Here is a 12,692-nt window from a genome sequence, read left to right on the forward strand (position 1 = left end):
ATCAGCCTCACTACCTCCAGTTACCACCAGAGGGAGCCTGGAAGGAGAACTCACAACTGGTGGACCGGAAAATGAACTCACAACAGAACTTACAGTACATAGACATATTTAACATATAGAGCACATACACACAGACATGTACACACAGAGCACATACACACAGACATATCTACAGACATATGTACACACAGAGCACATATATACATACATAAGACATATGTGTACACACACACATATATATATATATATATATATATATATATATATATATATATATTTATTTACACAGAGCACATAAATACATACAGATATGTACACACAGAGGATAGACAGACACAGTCAGTAGAATTAACGGTCTGTCTCCTCTTCCTCAGTTCTTCTAAACTCCTGCAGGGTAGAAGACCTGTGGTGACATCACACAGTCACATGACTGATGTCACCACAGGTTCTGAAGCTGGGGATTCAGTAAATGTAGTAAACCCTGTGGGCCCTTAGCGGATTGGGGGCCCTGGGCAATGGCTCAGTTCTCTTCCTCCTACCATGGACCCTGCACTACGTAGACCAAGAATGGGACTGTCCTATCTATTGTAATGAGCCGATCAGCCAGCCCCCTTCACACACAGCACTGAGAATGCAGTCTTGTGTTACAGGCCCCATGGCAGGCCAGGTTTATGTACTTTTACCCCACTGTTGTATTTGCAGCCATATTATAGACCCCAAAACGTGGACATACGATGGTCAAGGGACACAGGCCCAATATGAGATGGCAGAGCACCCCCTTATTGAGACAAGACAGAAGTAGCTGTAGGCCAGGATTTGTAGCCAAGAGGAGGAAAACAAATTTTTATAGAAGAGAGTTTGCTTTTTTTTGTGCAATATTAATATATACATAACACTTCTATTTACACACACGCTGTTATATATATTACATTTAGCCTTTATTTAATGCCCCCTGATGTGTGATTTAGGCCAGTTGTAGAAGGAATGATTTTAATTCCCGGCTTTTACAGTCAGCCCCAGTAATTATTCCCCAGGCCCTGAAGGTCACCTTGGTAGTCAGCGCAGCACATGCAGACAGAGGCCGCCCATTCATCCTCTGAACATGAACCATTTACACAGACTGGACCCATCATATTGGTGTAATGAGTCAGAAACGTGTCAATTTCCATATACTCCCCGGCGAGAGCATGAATACACAATTATGCCCCATCGTGCCTCCTGTCTGCATGAGCCTTGATCCAGATGAGAGAAGCCAAAAGCAAAAGAGCAGGGAGTGTGACCCACCACTGGGCACAAAGCACCTCGGTAAGGAGCGCACTACAGAATAATCCCTACGGTTAATGCCCTGTAAATAGTCTTAAGGGGTTGGGATTGGGGGTGGATGAGTGGGGCCAAAATATCACAATTCATATACGTCTGTGCAGATGTCACAATGCTGTGAAAACAGAAAAAGGATAATGCTAAAAAATAAAAAGCTGAAATTGCAACTTTGTAAAATTTGCCCCAATTCACATACAATCTGCACAGATCGCCTTGGATACAATCAGCGCAGCCAGAGACTGAGCGTACAGGGGAGCCGGAGACACCAGGAAAAGACACCTGGTACAGAGGCCCCCCCCCAAAGGCCACACCTGGTACAGAGGCCCCCCCCCAAAGGCCACTCCTGGTACAGAGGCCCCCCCCCAAAGGCCACTCCTGGTACAGAGGCCCCCCCCCAAAGGCCACTCCTGGTACAGAGGCCCCCCCCCAAAGGCCACTCCTGGTACAGAGGCCCCCCCCCCAAAGGCCACACCTGGTACAGAGGCCCCCCCCCAAAGGCCACACCTGGTACAGAGGCCCCCCCCAAAGGCCACACCTGGTACAGAGGCCCCCCCAAAGGCCACACCTGGTACAGAGGCCCCCCCCCCAAAGGCCACACCTGGTACAGAGGCCCCCCCCCCCAAAGGCCACACCTGGTACAGAGGCCCCCCCAAAGGCCACACCTGGTACAGAGCCCCCCCCCAAAGGCCACACCTGGTACAGAGGCCCCCCCCCAAAGGCCACACCTGGTACAGAGGCCCCCCCCCAAAGGCCACACCTGGTACAGAGGCCCCCCCCAAAGGCCACACCTGGTACAGAGGCCCCCCCCAAAGGCCACACCTGGTACAGAGGCCCCCCCCAAAGGCCACACCTGGTACAGAGGCCCCCCCCCCCCCCAAAGGCCACACCTGGTACAGAGGCCCCCCCCCAAAGGCCACACCTGGTACAGAGGCCCCCCCCCAAAGGCCACACCTGGTACAGAGGCCCCCCCCAAAGGCCACACCTGGTACAGAGGCCCCCCCAAAGGCCACACCTGGTACAGAGGCCCCCCAAAGGCCACGTCTATATGGAGTATGGTTAAGAAAGCACAGAAACAGACCCTGTTATGAAGACATTGATCATGATGATGATGAAGACACTTATGAACGCAATAAAGATGGCAGTTATGGAGGAAAAGAAAATGACACTGTGTGAGCTGACAATGCTTTAATAACTCTGAATTCATTGTGACAATGTTCTTGGGACACTGCGGCACACAGTAATGGTGGCAGGGATGCTCACACTGCTATAAAGGAAACAGTGGTGGCACTTATAGAGGTGCTCTGCCGGGCACTGATAAAGCACCAAGACTGGTCATATTATAGGGGCATTTATGGGGGCGCTCTGCCTGGCACTGATAAAGCACCAAGGCTGGTCATATTATAGGGGCACTTATGGGGGCGCTCTGCCTGGCACTGACTGACCAGCCTTGGTGTTTTTAGCAGAGGGGCACTTATGTTGGCACTGAGGCTGACGCGGTGCCAGACTTTGGCACTTTTCTGACGAGCTGTGACCGGCACGGTCATTGATGGCACCGAAGCAGACACTGTGATAAGGAGACTGTACCTGTGCACAGGGGGCATACAAGACAACTGTACCCTAGGTGTGACATTCCAGATTTACACACGCCGTGCTCGTATTACCGGCTTCCTCCGCTATCAGTATATACAGTATAATCTGAGGTGACTGACGCTTGATAGCAGTCAGGATACGGACGTGCAGACCGGTGGATTTTCCCGCTGAATTGACATGTCAGCCATATCTGCCGCAGTATACTGTCCCTGTGACTAGGACCCCGTGGATTTCACCCCCCGAAGAGCCAGAAAAGCTTGAGTATCGCACAAATCTGTTATTGCGCAGCTCTGATCCCCGGGGCCCAGGGTGTAAACTTTTCAAGTCTTGGAAGAAGGTGAAGCAATTCTGAAACCCGGCCCGAGACTCCTTACATAACCGAATGAGTTTCTCACTTTTATTAAAAGCTTGGTTAACCCCTCATGGTCCAGTGAGCCTGCAGATTACACAGATCTCAGCAGTACCACAAGGTCGGTCCAACATTAATGATGGCATCCTGCCTGGCTACAATAAAGTGTCTCCTTTAAACTTAAATCTCTGGGGTCCCAGTGCAAAATCTGTAATAGGTCCCCACCTACCCAGTGCCATTTACAACACACATATAGCAGAGGGGTCTTTGGGCCACCCAATGAACCAGGGCATAGGTGTCCACCCCTGGATTGAGGACACGGCTATAGGGGCATCTTGGCCCATTTTCGCCCAATCTTATCCATCTATAGCAAATACTGTGAGGATGAAGATTTTCCATGCACTGCCCACTTAACAATCGTACGAGTGACCGTCGTAGTTAATACTACGGCCGACAGAAAAGTTTGGGGTCTGGATGAACTCTACATCGCGGTCCAGCTGAACTGTATTATCAGTGTTTATTTTGGGCCGCCTATCTCCAGTGAATGGGCAGAGTGGGTGTAATATGGAATCACACCGCAGACCGCGGGGTGGACATTCCACCAAATTCACAATGCTGACATGCACCCAAAGACAGCAGGCTTCATTAACCCCTTGATTAATAATTAAAAAAAAAAAAATCTGGACAGCATCAATCATCCAAAACATACTGGTCCCGCGCTTCTGCTCCAGCTCATGTTAGGGGTAGCAGGTGTAGTGCCGGATTACAGCAGTTGCGTACTGCCTCGGAGACGGGTTAGCGATGGGTGCAGTGGAGGTACCATACAGGCAGAGACTGGAACTAGCAAGAGGTCCAGAAATTGGGAAGGTTCACACACATTAATTTAATGGATGCCATTTAGTGCTCTTTTTCTTTTTTTTTTATTGGCTGTCTTTTTAGTGAATGCAGGGATCTATTGAGCTAGACTAATTTTTTTTGCAGTGTCTTGCCATTTATTGGCCATAAAGACATGAAAGGGGACACTTTTTTGGCCGCCATTAGGCTAAACTAACTTTATTTTTATTTTTTAACAGCCTTCGTCGATCTCGAGCCATTGTGACTTGATGGATGAACGATCTGTAGGAAGACCGATCTTGTGCAGCCTAGAAAGGTCCAACAGGGTCATCTCTGCCATTATCTTCATTGTTTATCATGCCCTCACCTTGCTGATCTTCCTCTTCGCCTTGTTCCTTCTATTCTTCGGACCATGATGTTCCTCTCCAGCGATTCCTCTCTTCAGATGATGTTTCCACAATAGGCAAGTCATAGCTTGGTAATCCTTTGCTTCGAGTGTCATGTCTGGCTTGATTTGTTCCAAAACTGATTTGTTTGTTCTTCTTGTCATCCATGGTAATGATAACATCCTTCTCCAGCACCACAATTCGAAAGCGTTAATTCTTCTTCTGTCTTGTTTCATTATCGTCCAGGCATCGCATCCATATATGTTACTACAGAGCAGACCAGACCATGTACGAGCCTTGTCTTGATTGCCAGTGAAATGCTCCTCGATTTGAAGACCTTGTCCAGTGACTTCATTGTAGATTTGCCCACAGCTATTCTCCTATTGACTTCAGATGTCGTCGCTGCATCTTGAATGATCATCGATCCCTTGTAGGTTGCATTCCTTTACAACTTCCAGTTCATCACCGTCCATCTCAAATGTTTCTTGATCGTTCCTGGCCCTAGTCTACATCTTTGTCTTCCTTGTATTGAATAGTAGTCCCAAGCTCGAGCTTTCCATCTTGAGACTCCATAATAAGTCCTTCATTCCATCCACGCTTGTTGCATCTTCTGCGGATATGCTGTATTTGATGAAGCAAAAACAGAGTAACTAATAAAAAAAAATAAGTCTAGTAAGGACCAGTGTTGTAAATGAACGGATCTTGGAGAACTGATCGCATAGCCTTGGATTATATTATTATAAATGTAAAAAAGTATGAAAAAACTAAAAAGGTTCCCCCCTCCATGGTGCATAAAAGTGCTCGAATTATATTTTTCATACTTGATCCTCAATTCCACTTATTAACCGCGTCATTCTGAAACCATAAACCAAAAATAAAAATGGGAACAGACATGAAAGACCACAACAAGCCCACCGAAAACAATGCCCTTGTGACGAGGGCGAATACTTTTCCAATTCCTTCATTCTAGTACTTTATTACAGTGAATCACGGGGACTCCCCAGGTCTTGAAACAAGATCAATAAATTAGGAATATTACTTAAAAAGGACAAATTTTGTAAAAGCAACTCAATCCACGACTGATCGGTGTTCTCAGCCAAAAAAAAAAGTCTTGCTTGGATGATCTTAAAAGGTCAGGAGCTGGAGGTCCGATCGGACAATTTTCCTGGGTCTCCATTTGTGTATGCAACAGACAGGGAGGCTGGATACAATATTAGATTAATCAAGGATACGCTCCAAAGATACATATTTAAAGACCCTTCACCCCCAACCCCCCCCCCCCAAAAAAAAAAAATCAATCATAATTGCTTTTACACTAAAGCCCCATCAGACACTTTGGGTCAGGAGAGATGTAAAGCCGATTTGCAATATATCACGTGAAATGGACGTGCATTAGTCTATGTGGTCAAACGCTGTAATTGTGCAGATACAGTGGAGCCTCCGGAGGTTTATTCTCACATTACATTTGTGGTAAATTCAGGTAATGGTATAGTCGGAGACTCGGAGGATTATTGGGGGCTATATTAGCTAAACGTACGCCCAAAACTGGGAAGTGGGAGATAAAATGTAATAGTCAATCCTGGAGCAGAGAGACCGAAGAGACCCCTGTGCAAGAACAGTGTATGGGCCCCCTGCAGCCCCATAACTCAACATAGTGCACAATTCCACTGACTCTGGAGGTGGACCCCCATTGCTTTTAGACCCACAGGTGACCCCAATGTCCGCCCCTTGGTCAATCGAAATGTTATTCTGTTGCACTGGTCGAGTTGCTCCAGACCAGATTTGACAAATGCTCCAATATTTCTAATTGTTGGTTGGCTAAAGGGGCACACGCTGCAAGGGGTTTGCAGCAAACAAGCATTCCTGACGGGATTTCGGGTGTGTGTTTTAATGGGAAAAGGAAAAGAAGCTGGTAAACATCTGGTTGCAGCTCTTCTTCCCAGAAAACAAAAAGATCAGGCATACCAAAATTCAATACGCTCGACTATCAACTGTCAGGGATAGTTGTTAATAAAAATAGTTGGGCTGATTGGTTGGAATTTGTAAGATCAATCACCTTTTCTCTAATGTGTACTGTTCACTGTGGACAATCCCTTTTTATTGATGCCAAAGTGGCCTCCTAAGGTTGTTGGGAGGACTATTGTGATCGGTTATAATCTGTGGGAAAATTTGGAACCTGGAAACAAGTGTTTGTTTTCCTGCAGTGCCTCCGCAGGTGAAGAAAAGCATTACAGAATTGCTATTGAAATCAATGTGCGGTCCATGTAATGTATGGACATGCTGAGTCCTCCAAATTTAGAGACACTCTTTGTAACTGCTAGCTTATAGAGTAAGGTTCTAAATAGAGGACCCTTTCACTGTTGACCAAAAAATTCTTTACACTTTACTGTTTGAGAGAGATTTCGTCTTTGTGGCGGCCACTATGGAGGAAACCTCTCTGTGATCATGCTGAGAGTAGAAGACAAAGAAGAATGTACTGAAAGCAAATGAACCTCAACATGGAGGAACCCTGAACACCTGCACGGGGCAGACGCTAGTTTAGGTTCCCCCCTTCATTCGGAGGTGACTCTAGTTAAGCTGTTCCCATGGCTGATAACATTACACATTGCACTAATGGCCGATATTTTTAGATAGCGGCTCATTAAACATTATTTAAATTTACTCCCAGTGTAGACAAAAGATATTGTGATACTAATCATGTGTGATGACTTTGCATCGATTTACTGAGATCTGCATCTTGATGATGCTTGCTGTGCTCATGAGGAGCCTTTGGTGGCTTCTCCTACGACTTGGGAATTCTGCCATCTCATGAAAATTCCCATAAACAAAGACAAGGAAATGTAAAAATGTCATACAAGTGGACAAAAGATCTCCTGAAAAATACGATTCCAAAGCTACCTGCCACCAAATTAGGACACTATAGAGAGTCTTCTAATGGGTCTTATCCCAAGGGTAGGTGGAGATGGAGTTGGCAAAATTGCTAGAGTTGCCCATGAATGCGTTTCTTGGTCTCTAGACTTTGCCCATGAATGCGTTTCTTGGTCTCTAGACTTTGCCCATGAATGCGTTTCTTGGTCTCTAGACTTTGCCCATGAATGCGTTTCTTGGTCTCTAGACTTTGCCCATGAATACGTTTCTTGGTCTCTAGACTTTCAGTACCCATCGGAATACCCACATCTTGATTAGGGCAATCAATTCTCAGTGTAGGCTCCAGTACTGAAGACATCTCTAACCTCCTGTTCTTGTTGGAGAGCTGGGACTTGGGATGCATCATTCTTCTTCTGCACTTTTGGAACTAGGTGACTTCTAGGCGATGAGGACCCCAGAACATCACCATGGATAACCTTACATGGATCACAGACATTCCAAAGTAATTGGATAACTACTTCCATGATGGTTGTCATATAATCTATGCAAATAAACTCTCCTTCAAAAAGGGAAAGAAACCAATAGGTTGCACTAGAGAGACAGTTTACTTCCTTCTTGGAAAAGAGCTAATTTGCATGCATTATTCCTCTGGACCATTGCTCGAGACACTCCATATACTAAAGGGATCTCCAGTACCCTTCCACACACATTAATGTCAGGTGAACCCACTGATTTCAGAGGAGACAGAGTTGACGATGTAATGTAACACCACCACATCCTTTCTTCCTCCAGGATATAAGTTGCTGCTAGAGGTAAGCAACTCTCCCCATAAAAAACAAGTGTACACTTGGCCAAATCGAGGAGGTGGTGGACCTACGCAAAGACGGGGAGCACATAAGAACTCCATGGATCCAAACTGAAGACTGACGTGCAGCAGTGTTAACCACTGAGCCACTATCCTGCCTAGGAACATCAGAGATGAGAAACCAGATACCTGAGTAACTTCATGGTCCTACTGTCGCAGATCAGGGTTCTAGAGGGCTGCCTTGTATTCCCGTTTGCCACTGGTCCTCTATTATACTATTACGGTCACATTGACTAACACCCTTCAGTGGTGCATGACCTTGGGCTATCCCTGTCATTGTATATACCCTCAGCCAAATCCAAAAAATAAATTTTTTTTTTCCCTAAAAAAATTTGCCTTGCCCGTCGGCTTTTCGGCACATCCTCCTGCAGATCCAGTTTACGTTCTGCAAACGGAGTAGTTGTGATAACATTAGTAAATAACTAAGCGCATTAAATCACATAATCCGTTAACACTTTGCCCCCCCGAAGGGGCATTGCCAGGCAGTGAAACACAGATATTGGGCAGTCAGAAGGTTCATTTTAGATTCCATCCTGTGTTCTCGGCTGTAAACCTATAAAAAGGTATCGGAGGCTGTTTGCTTGAACAAAGCTCTGCCGGGATTCCAGGAGCTGTATGACACGGCCTCTACAGGCAGTAAAAAAGAAGCTTTTATCAGCAAATTGGCCTCTTTTACTGCAACTCCGCCATGCATTTCTGCTCCACAGTGAATATTTAAAGGGGACCTCCCCACCCCCATCCCAGGCCCTCTCCTCTGCAGACCACAGGATGCATTTTACATTTTCCCCCTCCACTCACAAACCTAAACATCTATTATTTTGACCGCTTTTGTGCGCAGACAAAACCTTTTGTGCCAGTTGATCCCGCGCTCAGCTCATCATTTATCAGTTAATTTTGCAGCTGCCAATGACACTTCAGCCGCTGCTTGTTCTAGATGGTTCTGGAAAGAGGTGACTGCAAATATTCACCCGTCGCGGAAGCTTTCTGGAGGCCGCAGGACGCAGCCCAGGTCCCATATCGCAGAGTAAAGGCTTTATCCACCTTCATGGGGAAAAAAAGAAATTTTGCATATAGTCTTTGTTAAAAATTGATTGCATGTTTTATGCCAATTTATGCTTCTCCATGGTAACAGACAACAAACAAATCCACATATTCCCTCCGCATACTTGTAGATTACCAGAAAGTAGGGGGACTGACGGAAAGCAGTATGACTGCAGGTGGTCTGTCAGCATGGGGACATATGGGTTTGCATTGAAGCTGTAACACAAAACAAAAAATACATTTTTAGTTAATACTTTTTTTTTTTTTTTTGCAAAGTTGCTTTATTTTTAATTTAATGAGCACCGGAGCAATTAAATGTCTTTATAGAGGAGGATGTGACTTTCAATGTTAGTTTCCAATGTGATACAATTAACTCTGACCAGTTTTTGGAATTAGCCACGTTTGGAATCATAGTCCAACATTTAACAAAGAAACAGCGCCACTTCGATCCATAGGCTGTGTCTGGTATTGCAGCTCAGCCGCAAAGTTTATGTATTTTATGTTACTCGCTTACATAGCGCTATTAATTCCACAATGCTTTACAGACATCACCACTGTCCCCATTGGGGCTCACAATCTAGAATCCTTATCAGTAGATCTTTGGAGTGTGGGAGGAAACCCACGAAAACAAGGGAGCAACATACAAACTCCTTGCAGATGTTGTCATTGGTGGGATTTGAACCCAGGACCCCAGCAATGTAAGGCTGCAGTGCTAACCACTGATCCATGTGCTAACCACTGAGCCACCGTGCTTTGTGTTGACCCTACTCTCGACATATTTGTTTTAGCAAATTCATACATTCCCCATGAAATACCGATCCTAGAGCAAACTTTGCTTAAAACTTGTGCAGTCCTTCTGTTATCGTTCCTGGAAATAGTTGAACAAACTGGCAATAGGGTGTTAGTGGTCCCTCTGTCAATATATAAGTACGGTATATGTTTTAGGGTCCGGCCACACAAACGGATGAATGAGTGCGGCTTGACCGCAAACTTGTGAGCTCAGTCACTCGCACAGCTGGTCATGGTCTAGGATTACATGCAGCAGACACAGAGTGGAACTTTATCACTAGCACTATCCAACCATCATTAAGGGGTTTTCTACTAAAAAAAGCTTAAAATTATTGTTTTTATTATTTAGGTGCCCATTTTTGGAGAAGTATCCAAGAAGTGTTTAAATAAGAATGGCAGACTGCGTACAGACATCTTATTGATAAGGGGTATTGTAAAACACAGCTGTCAATTACAAATCAATTTCCAGGAGGAATAACAGAGGAACAACAAAATGCATAGTTAAAAAAAAAAAAAAAAAGATGCTCCAGAATTGCTATTTCATAGGGAATATAGCCACTTGCTAAAACAGATGCGTCATGAGAGCTGGGGGTCCCTAGATAAGCCCCTGGTTTGGCAGAATAACTGGCCTATATAGAAGCACGGTAGTGGAGATATCCCCATGTGAAGCAGATCGCTCGCCTCTAGGGTCGATTTATACAGTGCAAGATGGTCGATATAGCTGGAAGGCGACGGAAGGAGTAGTAGTCATATAATGTACCGTTATGTGTTGCAAGAGTTAATAGAAACACCTGGTGGAAACCCATATAAGTACAGGGTGACAATACCTGACCGACCCTACACATACAATCCCCCACTTATAGGAATATGCCCATTCTTTCCTAGGAAGAATGTTTACATTTATGTTCCGGAATCTATTTTCAACTAATGTAAACATTCAAACAAGATACAAAAAAAAGTTCTATAATGTATCTACACATCCCCAGCTCATGGCACTCCTCCTGCCTCCTCCCCCACCAGCCAATATTTCTACTTGGCCACATATTCTTTGGCTCCCAGCCCTCCCCCAATTCTCTGCCTACCCCCCCCCCCCTTCTGTCAAACAGATGGTAGCAGCACAGGCTCCCATTGGAAGGTGCGAGAGGGCTTGATGGCTGCTTTCAAGGGGAACAAAGCGGAAAAAAGGTGAACAAGAGTCATGCAGGCCAGCTCTGATGCTTCCTCCAAAAGATCTTAAAGGAGCAGGAAACTAAATGTCTGCAGATAGTTTAAAAAAAAAAAAAAGCAGCAATAAAAAAAACAAAAAACGAGTCGCTCTTATATTTCAGCTTTCAGGAAGTTGTCAGAAATGGAAATATGCCGTGAAAGTAGTCAGCAAAACTTTTCATCAGTAATATCATTGAGTAGCACTAAAAAGGCTGAGAATGGGGAATATTAAATTATATTTAAAGGGGCTAGAGAAACAAGGAATTTTCTTTTTCGAAAAACTACGCCACACTGGTCTACAGGTGGTTAGTGGTATTACAGCATTTAAAAGGGTATCCCAGCCTCCTCTGCTGGATAGGTGGTAACTGTTAGTTCGTGCAGGGTTACAACGTTGGCACCTCCACCGATCGTCAATCGCTGCTCTCGCCTGGCTGAGGGTTTAAGTGATGCTGCAGGTCGCACATGTGCCCTGCCAATTTATTTAAAGGGGTTCTCCACTCAGTTGTGAAATTTGGAGCCAGGGTGCTAAAACAAGAAAAAAAAAAAAAAAATATATAACATTCACCCCATGAACTTAGCACCTAGCTCCATCACATCGGAGCAATGACGTCACTGATCACTATTGACGTGGTGACCGCTGCAGATGATCAGCAGACAGGTATTTGGTGACGTCATCACTTCCGGCCAGGAAGAGCACCGGAGCGGCAGTGCTGGAGATGGGAGACAAGTCTAGAAGAGAATTTATTTTTATTGTTTTGCCACTACTGGCAAATGTAACATTTCAGCAGAGAACTCCTTTAAGTGGAGCAGCAGGGCACATGTGCCACTCAACCTCTCAAGCATGTACGCTAGTGCTAGGAATATATATATATATATATATATATATATATATATCTTTATATTTTTTATATCTTCCCTTATTGTTTTATCATCCTGGATCCCCACTGGCAAATTTAGAAATTGAGTAGAGAATCCCATAATTTGGAAATTAATGAAAAATAGCTGCACTGGTTTTGTAACCTTTGAAGACTCCTAACTGCACAGATCCTGCGGACATCAAGGATCTCGATCACAAAGTATTAGTTGGTCATTCCCAAATCAGAAGGGTCCAGTTTAAAGGGGGATTCCTAAAATAAAAGTCATAAAGAAGTCCATTAAACTCTGATTTTTCAGCACCGTTTGGCATGCAGTAAATAAGCTTTCTGCCTCTGGCTACTTACCGGCAGTGAGTGACTACCCTGCAACCCCACGCTGCTTTGGAGACCAAAGTAGTCACCAATTAAGGGCATGGAGAGGAAAAAACTCTTTCTCCTACTAAAAGTTTTCTCTAACTTTAGATACAGGAAAGATGTATATCTTTGTACCGTGTTAGCCAGTAGATAGAAAAATATTCAGGATTGAGAGTCCTCAGTAGTTGATACCTTTTAATGGCTAACTGAAAAGA

At 44.8% G+C, this 12,692-nt stretch overlaps 1 protein-coding gene across 3 annotated transcripts in view; it reads right to left on the reverse strand.

Annotated features, from left to right (window-relative positions):
- PLXNB1 (plexin B1) overlaps nucleotides 1-12,692 on the reverse strand; it is a 133,546-nt gene that overhangs the window by 102,159 nt on the left and 18,695 nt on the right. The window lies entirely within an intron of this gene.

The sequence above is a fragment of the Dendrobates tinctorius genome, unplaced genomic scaffold (genome assembly GCF_039654945.1).
Source record: "Dendrobates tinctorius isolate UK_male_01 unplaced genomic scaffold, ASM3965494v1 ptg000027l, whole genome shotgun sequence".
NCBI lineage: Eukaryota > Metazoa > Chordata > Amphibia > Anura > Dendrobatidae > Dendrobates > Dendrobates tinctorius.